Genomic DNA, 15,515 nt, shown 5'->3' on the forward strand with positions numbered 1-15,515 from the left:
TCAAGCACGTTTTCTGTATCCTGCAATGAAATCTGGTGTCCATAGATCAGCTGCCTATGACTCCACTGAGCCCATCGACATCCCCATAGGGCCGTAAAAGTGCTGGCTTTTTGGGGTAATATATGCATTGCCATTCCAGGCCACAGCGGCATTAATAGGAGTCTACTGGCTTGAGTTGTCTGCTTTCAGGCCTGACTTAAACAAGGGTCATCTGAGCTTGTGCCGTAAATCTCGATTCACTTAAACAGCCAGAAGGAGACACCGCAAGGGCAGATCTTATTAAGGCTCTTGTAAATGATCAGCTGTCTAGCTGAATCCGTGCTAGAGAAGTTGCTCATCAACACAACATAATTGATAGTCTGTTCTGGAATGACCAGCTCTCTTCGGTGCATTTATAAGACTTCCTGAAATCACCAGGGGGGTCACTCCTACACACCGCTGCAATGTCACTGAGGTCGTGATGGCTGTGGAGAAGCAGCGGTAGGAGCAGATAAAAGCTGCACATTATTGTCGATGCCAAGTCCGTGATCCATTGACTTTCACACAACAGCAGCAGGAAACCCAGCATACAACATCTGTGCAAAGAGGACTTCAAGAATGGCCGACCTCTGGCACACGGGTCAATCTATTTTTCACTCAATAACACTGGAGGACCGGGTTGTAATATAAGTGATCCCCCATCTCTTTTAGATGATTGGAAAGAAGGATTGCTTATGGTGCCTTGAAGACAGGAGCTGATTGAAGTTTATTTGATCTCGTGCTCTGAATACGAGCCTCTGATGCACCCGACTGATGTCTCGTATCAAATCATGGTTGCTTTGATAATTTCTGTGAAAACAACTCAAACCTTTGCACGAAGCAATTCATTTTGACATTTCAGACACAAGACCGTGAAATTAACGTCCCATGGATGCATAAGCATTATTACAACTGTAATAGAGCACAATGAACATGTTTATTTATTATATTACTTTGTTAAAAGTGTTCATCACACCCTATCACTTTTATTAAAATTAAAGACCGGTGAAATAAATAATACAAATAAATATTTCTTTAGTCGAGACAAGAACCACATTATTGGAGATCATTTAAATGCAAATTATCAAAGCCATTTTTGTCAGAGTTTATTAGCAATCTACAGAAGTCCTAAGAGGCCATGCATTATCATTTGTTTCTTTCTTGTTTTGTGATCACGACTAAATGGTCTCATGATCTCGACGTCACAAAAGTAGTTTTCTAAAAATGAAAATACTTAGCCTTATGTAATTTTCTTTGTTTTGCTCATGATTTGGAACCATGATAAAGGACTTTGATGAAGGACTTAATGAAGCACCTCAATAAGGTTTAAAAACCTTTTCAAAGGTTCATGCATAGTAAAGTGCAGGATGCAGATGTGTACATTCAGACATACATACATCTCATTCATACAACTGAGCAATTACAGGGTTAAGGGGCCTTGCTCAGGGGCCCAAGAGTGACAGCTTGGTGTGACTGGGATTTGAACTCTCAACCTTCAGATCCAAAGTCCAATGCGTTAAGCTACTAAACAAGTGTGGGGTTTATTCGCTCTAATCCAACACTTAGAGTCATTGTGTCAGGAGTCCAATCAGTGTCAAACAAGGATGATGAGTGTAAACCAGGAAATACTGGACTTCACGTGTTAGAAGTGGCAAGACTTGGCAACGTGACGAGGACACAGTAGAAACAAATATGAAAGGTTAATCAGGAAAAATCAGACCACATTCAGGAAAATGCACAATGCCAGAACAGGGTGGAGGCAAAACTCAAAATCAAAACAATTCACAGCACATCACTGTCCATAAAAGCTTGAACAATCTCCTGCTCTCCTCCACCCGCTGCCATTCGAGGCGTACATAAACAGAAAAGATGAAACCATCCAAGGTGGCTTCAATCAGTGTGATCATATGATAATAACCAAGAACGAGTGATAGAGTTGAACTGGAATAATTAAAGATAATTAATTCGAATCAATTAATGTTTGGGTTCATCACCACTTTATATGCGAACAAACTCTTTCAAATTTGTTCGAGAACACAAATGAAAGTGTGGATCCCTGGCCAGCACAGAACGGGGGAATAAAATACAATGTGCTGTCGGAGAAAATGTTTTTTTGCTTTAAGAACACAATTCCATTGTGATCCAGCAGAACACGAACCTGCACGTAAGAGCCGCCAGGTGACCAGGACACATCTGCCACTACATTACATTTATCCCAAATAGATGTTTGATCTTTTATCATCTGAGCTCCTCTTTGAATAATAAATGATAGTAAATATGACGGGTGTAAATGTAAGAAGTTGGGTAACTTGGTTGTATCTCGTATAAAATATTTGTTCAGATACTGATGAAATATTCCGGAGTCAGACATCTTGAACAAGCAGTGACACTTGTACATTGACCTTTAAAACTTTATTGAATAAGCTGCTCATCTTTGATTTGGGTGTATGCGTTGGATCATTTCGTGCTGAAAGGAGGAACATCCGAGGTAACACCTGAAGGTACCAAAAGCTGGGCAGAACAGAATTAGTCTACCTTGTGGAATTTGTTTCATCAAACCGTCACACATTTTACCACATGGTTTGGGGTATTTTTTTTTGAGGAAAAAGAGACAGAGTTTCTTTCTAGCCACCGTAGCCCAGATATGTGAAGGATTGTTGTGACATGCAGAGAGTAATCAGTACTTGTCAGACATTCCTACAGCTCCTTGAATGTTGGTGTAGGACTCTTGGCAGCCTCCCTGGTAAGTTTTTGTCTCATTCCTGAATACAGGTTAGCTGGAGGGATGTCCTAGGTCCTACTAAATTCTCTCTATTTGTAGATAATGGCCTTTACGGTGTTCCATGATACATGTGATGTTTTCTTTTATAACCTTTTCCTGATTGCTATCTTTGAAACAGTGAGATACCAAGCACGATACCAATTTGTGCTTTCCAAGCACAAATTTCCTGTTTGTGAATCACATCCAGAAAAGACTGACCATTGTTAGGGGTTCAATAATGACTGGTGAGTTTCCTCATTTCACACGCTATTCGCGAAATCAGTGTGAAAAAAACGCGATGGCTATCTCACCCCTTCTGATTGTGAAACCCGAAACACCGAAGATCTCCGAGCACTCCAGCGAGCATAATGTCACCATGATGACAAAGTCCCTGAGCATCTCCGTGCAAACATTATCGACGTGTTCAGTGTGCCCTTGAGGTGGATTCTAACAAGTGTAAATTTAAATGAACGAGGAGCACCTTTCGCACTGTCGATCCAGCGGGCTGGAATAGCAGCAGATGTACATCTGGCCTCATTTTAATTTCTAATTTCAAGCTTTAAATTAACTAAGATAATGGCTCCATTGTGGATCATTTTCAACATGAAACAGCAATAAATAAATTAATTAATATCTAGAAATAGATAATAGATGAATAACCTTGTCAGTGTATATTTCCATCACAGATACACAAAACATCGGTGCTAAAGAAAAAAGTACGAGACTGCTGTGGAGATCATGACGCATGTGTGTGGAAGCGAGACTTTGTTTTAAACTATTGAGCTTCATGGTTTTTTTGGAGTTTCCTATTTGGAGTTTGACTTCAATTAAAATTAAAGACGATCAATTTCAATCAATTAACCCTATTTTTATTTGGGTTCATTACCACTTTATATGGGAACAAACTCTTACAAATGTGTTCAAGCTCACGAACGAAAGTGTGGATCCCTGGCCAGCACAGAACGGAGAAGTAAAATACAATGTGCTGTCGAAATAAACGTTTTTTGCTGGCAGAACACATTTCCAGTCTGATCCAGCAGAACACGGTGTGTGTCCGACCTGCATGTGAGAGCCGCCAGGTGACCTGAATACATTTTTTTTGCCACGACACTACATCACCCTGGAGTCTCCTTGATAAGAAATAGAAGATGATGTTTGATATTTTATCATCTGAGATCATCTTTGAAGAGTGATGATAAACATGACTGGTGTAAATGTGAGTCGTTCGCTAAACGGCCTGTATCATGTCAAATATTTGTTCAGTTTCTGATCAAAAATTCAGGATTCGGACATGTTGCACAAGCAGTGACAGATGTGTATATTGATGTTTGTTTAATACTTTATTGAAACAACATTTCTTTTTATTACATCATGTTGGCTAAGAATCCATCGGCATGGCAGGTTTTACACGTTTTCCCCTCTTTCTTGAGTTAACATTTGAAGTTGGTATTAGGTCTTGGCGCATTAAAAAAAAACTGATCAACATTGGGTTATTTTCTTTGTTGGTTTGGGTGAATGTATTGGATCATAATATGCTGAAAGGTAAAATACCTAAGATTAAGTATCAGAATTATATATCTATATATATTTTCTATACATATTATAATAATAATTGTAGAAAGCTTCGTCGTTTAAAAATGTACTCAAACGGAGCTTGCGAAAGAACAGGAAGTTTGACATGCTGTCTGATTAGTTACAACTGCATATGAAGAAAACCACTCGGGGTTCTGTAAACAGTGAATATCCACCATACAAAGCCATTTAAGGATGTGGTTTATAGGAAACGCTGTTTGAAAGATCACACGCGCGCTTGCTAGAATCTTTTAAGCGAGACTTATGCGCTTTGTACGTAAATCCGCTGATCAGACAGATCACGTGAGGTTTAAATCTCCGGCTCTGGCAAAGCACGAGCCTGACTTTGTTTTTTTTTTCCTCACAGGTAAACGTCGTTACGTCTCAAGGGCACCGAAACTGACGCCACCATCGAATTCTACACGGTTTAAGAAAGATTTTAATTGTAGACATCGAATGAGATGAAAACAGTATTTTGGAGGTCAAAGTGGAGCGATAAATCGATTCCCGTCCGAACTTGAATCGTAACAGGAAATTAGCAGCGGGAAAAAAAAGTGAGTGTGGAGGATTTACAGTTTGAAAGCTAACATTTGTACAGTAATTAATGATGGCCATATGAAAACCACTCCCCTGGGTGGAAGGTGAGGAATAATTATGGCAGGGTTTGACAAGAAAACGGGTGGAGAGCAGGCCGTATATCTGCACAGGGAAGAGCGAAGGAGTGAAGGAGCGAATTTCAATCAGCCCTGTTTCATCAGCGTGAGTAAAACCAGGCGTGACTGTTTTTTTCCTTGTGTAGTCGGGTCTTCTCGAAGCGTGCACGACTTGATGAGTTTCACAATTGCAGGCTGCTGCGGTTCTGTAAAACGTCAATCTCGGTGACACATTCTAATTACAGAGCAATTGCCCTTAAAGATACATGTTACAGAAAAGATCAGTCAAATAAACACTTCGTTCTTCTTCTTCTTCTCCTTTTCAAAGAAAGAAAGAAAGAAAGAAAGAAAGAAAGAAAGAAAACCCTTGTTTGGCGTGTATTAACAACACACCCGGACATTTACAAAGTGCTTTTCAATGAGGTAAATATTTCATGAGGCCCTAAAATATGCGGCTTTTGGCTTTTCATTTGACTTTGTGTAGCTGGCAAATGTGAATTACATTGAAGTACTGCTGAGGGACAGATCGCAGGCATCGGATCATCTGCATCCTGTCAGAAACGTTACCCAATATGCGCTGGTTGAGGAAAAACTGGATGCCTGTTTCCGCACGCAAGCACGGGACATGACCACCAGCATGAAGATCCGCTCAGCACATGGGCTACAGTGCATTTCAGCACATCATGACCGAATACTCACAGCTGATTTCTCAGGAAGTGTTGACTCGTTTCCTTCCGACTCAAATCGACAGTCTTGATTACACACGTTTACGTTTTTCACAGTAACACCAGGACTTACTGTACACTTACTAGACGCTTCGTGATAAAAAAACATTTTCTGCAAGAGTCTCCAGGGCTTTGAGAAAAGATTTTTTCCATCATGGAAATGTTTTTCAGGACAAAGAGTTTGTTATTTGTAAATTTTTCCCTTCTTTTATTCCTTAGGCTTTCTGTAATAGGCAGAATAACATCTGAAACAGGACATAAATACAACGTGGGACATGGAATTTTGGAAGTAGGAGTTGGCGACTCTGGGGATTCTTCGAACCCCTTGCCGTTGTTGTAAAAGCCTTTTAGAAGAGTGGCGATGGTGTGAGTGAAGGGAGTTTGATTATGATCCACGTGTCATCTGCTAATTTCAAAGGTTCAGTCCCTTAAAAAAAGAAGTCGTCCCCAGGTGGTTTTGAACGGCACGTAAACCAGAGTATAACGAGGCTGAATATGGAGCTGCCATCGTAAGGAGCCCTCGCTGCTCCGTTCCACAGCACACTTCATCGCTGTGTTGAGCCGTTTATTCAAAATACTGCACCCATGTTCGCATCGCGCGAGCACGTCAACATTCCCTTCACTCACACTATTACAGGTTTAAGGGCCTTGCTCAAGGACCCAGCAGTAGTAGTTTGGGGTGCTGGGATTTGATCTCATGACCTCATGACCCTCCTATCAGCATTCTTATAAACAGTTTTACAGTGTACACTTGTTGCGCAGCATTTCACTACTACATTATAACTAATGGCAAGAGGTTCTAATCGAGCTTGCACTAGTTCCAAGCTATCACCAAGTTCCAAAATTTCTCGTTTCCCTGCGCCACCCTGTACAGTAACCCCCTGTTTATCATGTTACACTCCAAAAACCACCCGCAATAAACCACGATAAATGGATGCCACCTCAAAATGCTATTTTATGTATACAGTACTGTACTGTATTAACATTTTTGCCTTATTTTATAATCGTGCTCTCCACGAAAACGAATTATTTATGGGGCAAATGCAATTTCACGATAAACCAGGGTCGCGAGATTCGAGCCACGGTAAAGCGGGGGATTACTGTGTAGTTATAAATGGATAAAAAAAAAGTCTGCTTTTGCCATTTTTAAAGTGTACACGAAGAGGAAAAAAACTAAAACACGGTGGGATGTGCTGTTATTAGAGCACAATAGTGCGGTTAATGGTAATGGTTAGGAACTTACTTATTTGCACCAAGCATTAGCCTATTATTTTTTATTTTTCCTCATCGAAATGCCAAACCGTCAAACTTCGACACGTAAAATTACAAGCTTAACCCTGTCGCCTCCCGGAGTACAGCAGTCGCTTTAAAGCAGCAGAGACCTTGCAAGTCGAGGCGAGAACACAGCTTAAGTGCTGTTCCGTGTCAGACGAGCTTTTGATGTGTTCATTCGAGCTTAATCTGCAGTGTCGTTTTATGAGCGCTGAGAGAGAGAGAGAGAGAGAGAGAGAGAGAGAGAGAGATTAATCCCCTCTCTCTCTTTCCATTTTTTTCTCTGCACATGTGTACACTATTTGCTGTCTCACATGTGTTATTACGGTTTATGACACCGCTGTGTAAATCCGCACCGGTGCTCCATCCGTCTGATTCAAATCATCCTTTAATTATCAAACCAGGACCTCTGTGTATTATAAAGCAAGTCTGTGATCAAGAAAAAGAATGAAAAACTACTGGAATTTGCTGATTTTTTTCCCCCTCTATCCTAACAGGCGTTTCATCCTATTTTACAGCACAGCATGTCCTCTTGAAATGAAAACATGATACTTAGGGGCATATCTGACCTCTGAGCTCATTTATGATTGATTTCAGACACAGAATCTGCACTTTTACCCTCAGTGGGTGTGAAACTGATCTTAGTATGGACACAGGATTATGCTTCACAGGTTGTACCCGTATTTTACCCATGAATTTATCTATAGAAATTAGTGGATGGATGGATGGATGGATGGATGGATGGATGGATGGATGGATGGATGGATGGATGGATGGATGGATGGATGGATGGATGGATGGATGGATGGATGGATGGATGGATGGATGGATGGATGGATGGATAGATAGATAGATAGATAGATAGATAGATAGATAGATAAACGTACTAATGATATATAAATGAGATCATTGCAAGTTATTCTGTATAAGGGCGCCTGCCAAATGCCATAAATGTAAATGTAAATAAAGTCACCCAAGTCTCTGAACAATCCAGAAATAATCTTGCGATTCAGCAGGATGCGTGAACGCACTCACGGTTGCCTCAGAGCTCAAGCGGCGCTTTAATAAATCGGTAATGGAGCTCAACATTTCTCATTTCTCACCGCGGGCTCGTCATTACTTAACCAATTATACATCTAATTATATTAAGCATCCAATCTGGCCTCCCTCCATACCGGCATTTTCCTGATCACGATAACTTCAGTAAACATAACGCTTTTACACACTGATCAAACGAATGAGTTTCAATGCCGATCGCACACTGTACGATTTTTATAGTTTCTCTGCGATTGTTAGACTGTTAGATTACAAACCTGATCCCAGTGTCACACTGTAGGATCTCAGTTGTCATAATGTCATTGTACGACAGTCAAAATCTGACACGCACAAAGACTCATCCAAAGTCTCGACATCCGTGACGTGGTCAGTCCCGTGTTCTCTTGCTAACGATAGCTAGCAGCAAACGATCTGGAGTGGTCTTTTTGTTGACATGTCTTAATAAACAATAAATAATAAAAATGCTCCTTTTCCCTCTTTTCTGTCCATTTGACTTTCCACACTTTTTCTATAGTCTCATCTTCCAACACTGCAGGAATTTTATCGGAGGGAAGAAATGATCATGACGGCTATTAAATCGTGCCCAAAATCACACAGTGTGATTCCAGCTTAAGTTGTTATAAAGATTTAAACTCAAGCTAAAACGTTCAGAGAGTTTTAATGAAGTTATCGGGAAAAAGTTGTTTCGTTAACTTCAATTCAATTAAACAGAAAAGAAACCATTTCCAAATGAAGGAGAAATGCCAGACTGCTTTAAATGGTCTTTCGTGTAAGTAGAAACACATGCAGGTATTATATGGGGGGTGGTGGTGGGTGGGGGTGGGATCTGGAAGCAACGCTGGTCAGATGAAATGACATGGTAATTTCGTCATGGCAATTCTCTCTATCCTGTACATCGTCCCAGACTCAAATACAATTTGTGTCCAGAAATCTTTCTCTGTTACCTCATATTCAGTAGATGCAAAACTTTGTGCCTTTAGCATCGGAAGGTTTTTTTTTCCTAATCAGTCTATTGATGAAATCCATGCAAATGGATAATGTACTGTATGCCCAAATATTAAGCCATGTTGATGAGCTGAGGGGGTTTCGCGTAAACGATTGTGAAGGCAGTATTTTTTCTGGAGACAAAAGCGTCAGTAATCTGCGGAGAATGAGGCTTAGAGGAGACAATCTTATCGCACTGCCGCTGTCAGGATTACGGCGACAGATTGAGCCCACCTTAAGAGCTGGTAATAAAGCCAGACTCTCTCAATTAGGACCTGTTTTTAAACAGGCCGGTGTGAGGGGTAGCAGCAGGTCAGTGGGGCACTTTGGAGCAATAACTCTGCGTTTTTTTCCTTTTAATAACAAAAAGCGACGAGAACAGAAACGATCACGCTCAAAATCTTAACGGCATCTGCGCTATTTCCTCGCGCTCCCGGAAGCGTTTTTCAGCAGTGTTGTTCACTGTCGGGGGCCGAAATGCACCTCTTTCCCTGCGCTTCATTTCAATCTAATGTATGTTAGGCTGCCACTTTACTTTTCCTGTTCCCTCGGGCAACAAAAGTCATTAAATCAAGAACCCTATTACAGAAGTACGCAGTGTTTGTGTTGCTCATCGACAATACAATGTCATTCAGGCTGAATGGAAGCCAGGGAGAAAAGCTTGTAGAGCCTGAATCGATTAAAAGACACGTGGCCAGTTTGCTCTAAACTTCACTCACGTTATCCGGTGCCGAGCGGAAAAAATGCAAATGCAATTAAGAGAGCTGTTGCTTTAGCATCCGGTACTTAACATCATCTCCCCTCTCGAAAAACACACGTCCTTATGCTCATAATCAAGCAAAACGCAGAATCACGTATCTATCTATCTATCTATCTATCTATCTATCTATCTATCTATCTATCTATCTATCTATCTATCTATCTATCTATCTATCTATCTGAGAGAGTGGGGAGAAAAACAGAAAAACAAAATTAGGCCAATAAAGGGTGTATTATCGCAGTAACATGATTTTGGATAACACGTATGCTATGGAGCGAGGAACTCTGAAGCTTTCACAGTGGAACAGTCCGTCCACTGTGACTGCACTCTTTATTTATTCACTTACATCGCCAGTTAATGGAAATATAAAAGGCCACATTGATTAGTGTTTTAAGATTCAGCAGTTAATAGATTAAAAGCCCATGCGAGAGCCAGAGAGTAGATTTCCTGCTTTCTGTGGTTAGGATGATTTTGCATGTCTTTTGTGCCATAACTATTTTGGTACGAGTCTCACCTCCTAGGGAAAAGTCCTGGAGTTGTGGAGTCCTAATTAAAGGAATGCAAATGTGCAAAAGGAGAAGCTGCTGATTCCTAAGAAGAACCTGTTGCACACTTTGTTTTCTTATGCAAAGCAATCGCAGCTTGAGCGTGACTGCGAGTCGAGCTTTCAGAGATTTTCTATCGGAACGCTCTTAGCGAGCATGCACAGCTTCTGCGGCTTTTGTTCCTGCCAGACATGGCTCCCCTGGACCAGTCAGTCACTTTAAAAAGAGGAACAGAGTAGTCATTCAGTCATTTAAAGTGTCTGCAGGTGAAAAGGGATGGATGTCATAATGTACCAGCAGAATCCCTTCACTGTCAAGAGCTGCGGAAATGCACCTTCGACATGCATGCTCAGGTTTAGTCGCATACTTGGGCTAAATGAGTTCATTGTAATGCAGGCCATGGATTGATTGTGACTGGGATACAGACAGGGCTTTGTGGAGGCGTTTAAAAGGGCAGAATAATAGATTTCATGCAGCTCCGGGATTAATTAGCTTGAAGGGGGAAAGCTAATCTGATCCCCTTTGGGAGTTGAGTTAAAGGTTTGCATATTCATCCCCAGCTTTGATCACCCACTGGGTGACTGGTGGCTCCTGAGGAAGGTACAAGCATGTAGAGAGATGCGTCAAAACCATGTATATTTAAAGGAAAGAATAACATGAAAAGAAGAGAAGGAGAGGCGAGACTTGGTGGATTCCTTCAGCACCAGCTTCTAATTAGTAAGATTTGTGTATGTTAGAAAGGGGGAGCATCTGTACCCCTATGCCGCCTCTGATCACCCTCGGTTCCGACATCTGTTTAAGGATGTTTATCCGAGGGGTAAGTATGATAAAGGAAATATTATGCTAGCGTTATTTTACTTTTCTTCTGTTTGAACCATGAACACAGCTCGAAGGTCGGACAGAGAGGTTACAGAACACAGGGTACGGTTGTGAGGGCATGGGGCCTGTGCTAGAACCTTGCAAAAATCTAACGGGTCACAACATCACTGCTCTAGTCTACAGCATGGCTTTTAAAGTGCAATCTGGTCCCATTAATATCTGGGGTTTTTACCCCGAATGACAGAAAAAGCATCCTCTGTTCTGGAACACACTATATTTACAAATAATTGATCTTGTCAAATAACATATACTCTTCCTCTGGGCAGAAGCACATTATTTATTTTGCAGTCCTGAAACTAAGCATCAGCTCTGTTAAAGACTTGAAGCAACTAGAAATCCAGCTCTGAGACGGAGAGGAGCCTTGGAGGTGTCCTGTGCCCTTTCAGACATTCCTCTCATTCCCCTCAACAAGGCATGAAACAGAGAGTCATTAAAGCTCTGTCAACTTAGTCGAGTTAATGCCCCTACCCCCTACAGAGGCTTATGCGGGAAGGGCACTGTATTTAAAAGAAAAAAGGAAAGAAAGAGCGGAGGTGTATAAGAACATCGAGACATAAAGATGTACCTCAGTTTTAAATCAAGACTTGCGACAATTATTAGGAATAATGTTCACACGGTTAAAGCTCATTAGTAAGGGCAAAAATAACGGGTAGAAACATCAGAATCAATTTGGTTTGGAAAAATTAAAAGATGAAGGGGTCGAATGGCAAAAGAACAGAACCAGCAGCAGGCGGATGATCTGCCTCGAAGAGGCGATTTCCACGTAAAAATAATCAATCAGGGCTTGATAATGGCTCGCATGCAGGAGTGTTGACACAGGGTCAGCTCTTCCCCCTGACCTGTACCTTCAGGGCGGCAGCAGCAGATAACAGAAGCCACGGCTAATTGTCCAGCAAGCGTCAGAGCTTTCAATACCCCTACCACTTTCCGTCTAATTCCCCCCAGTTCCTATTCATTCTCTCGTCCTTGTTTTTTTTGCTCCGCCGCTCCCTTCTTAATCCTCCACTTTTGTCTGCTCCCTCGCTCCAGAACAGGCGTGGATCACGTTTCTCAGATTGCATCCCTTTGCACTGGTTCCTCACGTGCTTTTGTCATTACGAGCAGTCGCGACCGCTGACAGGCGTCTCGAAACGATCCATCAGCGCGGTCTTTGAAAAATCTTGACAAGTGCGCACCCGAGGTACCATCCTTTCTGTATGAAATCACCAACCACCTACAACTCCGTGTGCACATTTATCCTCAGACACACCGAGAATGAAAGACAAGAAAAGGGAAAAAAAGACCTGCAAGGCAAAGGTACTCACTTAGATGCTTCCTCCTGCTCCTCTGTGTCCCTCACTTCCACACTGCCTCCTGTCCTCTTGAAACACTAGAAATGAATTTGTGTCTATGGACCGGTTTGTGAAGCTCCAGCACACAAAGTTGTTCTGCTGTAGGCACGGCGTGTGCTGCACGCGTCTTCCTGTAGCTGTGTATGTATGTGTGTGGGTGTGTGTGGGTGTGTGTGTGTGTGTCTTAACTGGCGGCTCACACTGCTCTGTCTGAAGGGGAGCTAAAGCACTTTTAAACTCGCTCAGCCGCCCCATGTGACCAGCTCCCAGCAGCAAGGCACGAATACATTAATGCTCCTTCCTCCAGCCACAGTGCACCCCCTAGCCACTGTTTCAGGTAGTGAATGCTGTGTGGAAACCACACACACACACACACACACGCACATATATGCACACATTCCCACACATGTTGGAAACGCGGTGTTTGGATTGTTCTCAAGTACCCTGGGAAGTGCTCCATCATCTGCTTTTAAACAGTCGGCTTCTATACTTTCTACATATACATATATATATATATATATATATATATATATATACACACTTGCGCGCTCTTCAAAAATGACAAATATTTCCTTGTTTGCAAATCAACCGACTAATTCCCTTCCATAAGATGATCTCTGTGCATCAGAAATCTCCAGCACACCTAACAAACCATTCCAAATCCTCCCCACGTTTCTGTCCATCAAATTTATACTCATGTCATGCAGTTCTCCATTGCCCTTTTTCACCCTCTGTGTGTCTCTTCCTCTTTTCTTCTCCTTGTCTTTCAGCAGAGGAAGAGCCCAACCCGCATCTGTGAGATCTTCGGACTCCTGACTCCGACCCCCTCCCCAGGCTGCTGCCATGCAAATGGAGGGCGTGAAACAAGGCCAAGAATCCAGTCTGAATCAACACACATGGTGTGCATTTACAAATCAATACACTGAGCTCAGCAGGGCTGTGAACTTAAAGATTGGCAACTCGGTACCCAGGCAGAGACGAGCCACTTGCCGGTCTTCTCTTCGCCCATATACACACACACACACACACACACACACACACACACACACACACACACACACACACACACAGACACACACACAGACACACACACACACACACACATGCAGTAAACATTTAATACTTTGGATTTTTAATTAAATGTTTAAAGGAGCCATTTGTCATGTTTAGAGCCCTCTGCTGTCTGTGAGGCAAATTGCAATTGCTGTAAAAATGCTAATTAGCTTTACCCCCTTCCTGGCTCTATCTCTTTCTGACCTCATATACTGTATGTCATGTGAGTTGGCTTTTATCTTGGGGGCGGAGCTACATTCAGAACAGACGCTAGCATGATCCATTACAAAGCAGTGTTGTATTAAAGTATATTTTGAGAAACAAACATTTCATAGTGGTACTTTATTACATTCTCTAGTATTTAATTAGTATTCTAGAGTACTTCACAGTAAACTGTAAAATTCAAAAACGGTGTTTATCTAAAAACGCTCCATGTCCACACTTGTTTTTTTGTCTGAAATAAACCGAAACGCTTCATCCGCATCATCTGCCGTTTACGTACTTTACGATTCTTTGAAATGTTGCGCAATGACTAACAATGCGGCATCGTTTTCAAAACCCTCCGTTTTCACACGAGTCACGAAAACAGCATTTTCAAATGAATCAGTTTTGGAAAGCGTTTTCAAAAAGCTACATTTTCCTTGAATGAAAACGCCGTCTCAGTGTAGACAGAAGGCAAAAACAGAGGAACATCTGCGTTTTTAAAAGAAAATGTTTCAGTGTGGACATGACCTAAGTTGTGGACTTAGGATGCCACCAGCCTAAAACTCTATAGCACAAAAACAAAAAAATACATAAATGCATGAAACAAACAGGCAACAATAATATTAGTTTTAGTGTTTGCTATCATTTGCTACCATCTCGGTGCCAGAATAAAAAAAAAAAACTTGATGCATAACTACTTTAAGGCTCAGTAATACTCAGTACAATGATGCATTGTGAGTAAATATCAGAATACATATATACATACGTACTCTATATATAAAACCAATATACAAAATGTATAAAATTAAACAGAAATACAGCATTATAGAAAGATAAGATCCATAATCAGATTGCTTCCAAAATACAGTAATAAATAATTCTAGAATGATTAAACCGTAATAAGGCATGTGTTCAGGGTATTTATCTGCATTCTCACATATGTACTGATGCAATTACTGTCTCATTACTGGTCTCATTTGCGACTGTTATTTTCATCTTAATAAACTGAAAGCAACCGAGAGATATTTAATATATTCAAACTGCAGCAAACACACCAGAGATTATTGTTACACAATACTTCTGTCTGATTCTCCACCAATTCTTTCTATTTGATATATTTTATTTTACTTATCATTTTTTCAATATTTTATTATATTTTATTAATTATTTATTGGATTTCATAGGGCTATTATTTAATACAGAAGAATGCTTAATGATCTAATTGCTGGTATGTTCATATGTTTGTTTAAGATTAATGAAAGCTTTTGGTGTCACTGCTTTTATTAATGCTTTTAATCTTAAAGAATTTTAGTCTGGTCGTCCGTTGTCTAAGATTTCGTTATACAAGTTGTGTTTTTTGTTTGCTAACGTCATCAACGCCTTGGGTAGTTCCATGAAATTCCGGAGTAAGGGCAGGAGCTTTGAGGATGGATTTGGACTGTAGTTAATGTCAACAGTCTGCTACATTGACTCAGGACTACTTTTCGCTTCTGATCATCATCACTGCACCCCACAACATCATGTATCTGCTATAAATGGACATTCGGTGCAACCCAGATGAGGATGGGTTTCCTCTTGAGTCTGGTTCCTCTCAAGGTTTCTTCCTTATGCCGTCTCGGGGAGTTTTTCCTTCACCACAGTCGCCACCGGTTCGCTCATCAGGGACAAACTTACACTTATAAAGAACATTCACTTTCATTAT

General features: G+C 41.1%; 1 protein-coding gene across 1 annotated transcript in view; it reads right to left on the reverse strand.

Annotated features, from left to right (window-relative positions):
- cntfr (ciliary neurotrophic factor receptor) overlaps positions 1-12,772 on the reverse strand; it is a 160,327-nt gene extending 147,555 nt beyond the window's left edge. The window contains exon 1 of the mRNA XM_046860345.1: positions 12,530-12,772. The gene's annotated coding sequence lies outside the window, so the exon portion shown is untranslated. The remainder of the gene's footprint in view (positions 1-12,529) is intronic.
- Between the last annotated feature and the right edge of the window lie 2,743 nt (positions 12,773-15,515).

This window comes from Silurus meridionalis, chromosome 11, assembly GCF_014805685.1.
Source record: "Silurus meridionalis isolate SWU-2019-XX chromosome 11, ASM1480568v1, whole genome shotgun sequence".
NCBI classification, from domain to species: Eukaryota; Metazoa; Chordata; class Actinopteri; order Siluriformes; family Siluridae; genus Silurus; species Silurus meridionalis.